Source organism: Chiloscyllium plagiosum, unplaced genomic scaffold (assembly GCF_004010195.1).
Source record: "Chiloscyllium plagiosum isolate BGI_BamShark_2017 unplaced genomic scaffold, ASM401019v2 scaf_75023, whole genome shotgun sequence".
Taxonomy (NCBI): Eukaryota; Metazoa; Chordata; class Chondrichthyes; order Orectolobiformes; family Hemiscylliidae; genus Chiloscyllium; species Chiloscyllium plagiosum.
The window spans coordinates 1-2,784 of NW_025184810.1; the positions used below are offsets into that span (position 1 = coordinate 1).

Consider the following 2,784-nt stretch of genomic DNA (forward strand, 5'->3'; position numbering starts at 1 on the left):
CACAGAAGGAACCTTGCTGTGGTAACAAAACACCCCTTGCTAAGTCTGCTCTGTGCAGAATGGGCTACGGATGCAACTTGAAAAACTGCTCAAGTGCAGTGAAATTGCTTGTATAAAGGGGGCACCGAGATTTGAACTGGCGATCTCGTGATCTGTAGTCAAATACTCTACCACTGAGCTACACCCCCATGCGAAAGCTGTGGTGCATGTTTCCACTTTCCGCAAAAGACAGTGACTATTGTCTAAAACAACTCTCTTGTCTGTGCCTTTCAACAGTTTACGTGCAGCAGAGATGTTTTGCATGTGGAACATAACTCCAAAATGACTGTCTGACTTCAATAGCATTTGCATCGGCAATGGAAATGGCTGAGTGGCAGAGTTTAGATGGACGTAAGATATTGCGCAAAATACCCCTTCCTAAGTCTGCCCTGTGCAGAATGGGCTACGGAAGCAACTTGAAAAACTGCTCAGGTACAGGGAAATTGCTTGTACAAAGGGGGCACCCAGATTTGAACTGGGGACCTCTTAATCTGCAGTCAAATGCTCTACCACTGAGCTACACCCCCAACCACGATGCTGCGTTACATGTTTACACTTTCCGCATAATACAGTGACAATTGTCTAAAACAACTCTCTTATCTGCGCCTTTCAACAGTTTACGTGCAGCAGAGATGTTTTGCATGTGGAACGTAACTCCAAAATGACTGTCTGACTTCAATAGCATTTGCATCGGCAATGGAAATGGCTGAGTGGCAGAGTTTAGGTGGACGTAAGATATTGCGCACATGCCCTCATAGATTGCATCGGCGCTGAACGAATGCACATGCAATGCTTTCAAGCTCTCGTTTTGGCACTGCAGTGCGTATTTTGCAACATCTCACGATGCAACATGGATCTTCGTGTCCTTCAGCTGTTCATTACAGAAGGAGCTGAAAATGTGTTGCTGGAAAAGCACAGCAGGTCAGGCAGCATCCAGGGAATAGGAGAATCTACGTTTCGGGCATAAGCCCTTCTTCAGGAATGAGGCTGTGGCAGAAGAGCTTCTGTGCAGAGGAGATGACCTGGGGGGTGCAGTGAGAGAGGGACTCACTGAAATCTTTGTAGAGGGAGGAAGAGAGCTTCTTCAAGGAAGGCATCCTTGTGAGAGGATTCGCAGTAGGTTGAAATCTTTGAGGAGAAAGTGAGGTCTGCAGATGCTGGAGATCAGACCTGAAAATGTGTTGCTGCAAAAGCGCAGCAGGTCAGGCAGCATCCAGGGAACAGGAGAATCGACGTTTCAGGCATAAGCCCTTCTTCAGGAATGAGGCTTTTTTCATAAGCCCTTCTTCAGGATCATTCCTGAAGAAAGGCTTATGCCCGAAACGTCGATTCTCCTGTTCCCTGGATGCTGCCTGACCTGCTGCGCTTTTCCAGCAACATATTTTCAGCTCTGATGCCCAGCATCTGCAGACCTCACTTTCCCATCACAGAAGGAACCTTGCTGTGGTAAGAAAACACCCCTTCCTAAGTCTGCCCAGTGCAGAATGGGTAACGGAAGTTACTTGAAAAACTGCTCAAGTACAGGGAAATTTCTTGTATAAAGGGGGCACCCAGATTTGGGCTGGGGAACTCTTGATCTGCAGTCGAATGATCTCCCACTGAGCTACACCCCCATGAGAAAGCTGCGGTGCATGTTTAAGCTTTCCGCATTATACAGTGACAATTCTCAAAACAACTCTCTTGTCTGTGCCTTTCAACAGTTTACGTGCAGCAGAGATGTTTTGCATGTGGAACGTAACTCCAAAATGACCGTCTGACTTCAATAGCATTTGCGTCGGCAATGGATATGGCTGAGTTGCAGAGTTTAGATGGACGTAAAGTATTGCGCAGGTGCCCTCACAGGTTGCATCGGCGCTGAACGAATGCACATGCAATGCTTTCAAGCTCTCGTTTCGGCACTGCAGTGCATGTTTTGCAACATCTCACGATGCAACATGGATCTTCGTGTCCTTCAGCTGTTCATCACAGAAGGAACCTTGCTGTGGCAACAAAACGCCCCGTCCTAAATCTGCCCTGTGCAGAATGGGTAACGGAAGTTACTTGAAAGACTGATCAAGTGCAGGGAAATTGGTTGTACAAAGGGGGCATTTAGATTTGAACTGGGGAACCTCTTGATCTGCAGTCAAATGCTCTAACACTGAGCTACACCCCCCTGAGACAGCTGTGCTGCATGTTTAAGCTTTCCGCATTATACAGTGACAATTCTCAAAACAACTCTTTTGTCTGCGCCTTTCAACAGTTTACGTGCAGCAGAGATGTTTTGTATGTGGAACGTAACTCCAAAATTACTGTCTGACTTCAATAGCATTTGCATCGGCCATGGAAATGGCTGAGTGGCAGAGTTTAGATGGACGTAAGATATTGCGCAGATGCCCTCATAGATTGCATCGGCGCTGAACGAATGCACATGCAATGCTTTCATGCTCTCGTTTCGGCACTGCAGTGCGTATTTTGCAACATCTCACGATGCAACATGGATCTTCGTGTCCTTCAGCTGTTCATCACAGAAGGAGCTGAAAATGTGTTGCTGGAAAAGCGCAGCAGGTCAGGCAGCATCCAGGGAATAGGAGAATCTACGTTTCAGGCATAAGCCCTTCTTCTGGAATGAGGCTGTGGCTGAAGAGCTTCTGTGCAGAGGAGATGACCTGGTGGGTGCAGTGAGAGAGGGACTCACTGAAATCTTTGTAGAGGGAGGAAGAGAGCTTCTTGAATGAAGGCATCCTTGTGAGAGGATTCGCAGTAGGT

At 47.3% G+C, this 2,784-nt stretch overlaps 1 non-coding gene across 1 annotated transcript; it reads right to left on the minus strand.

Annotated features, from left to right (window-relative positions):
* Positions 1–494: 494 nt before the first annotated feature.
* trnac-gca lies at positions 495–566 on the minus strand. The gene has a single exon. It is a non-coding gene; the product is annotated as a tRNA-Cys (tRNA).
* Between the last annotated feature and the right edge of the window lie 2,218 nt (positions 567–2,784).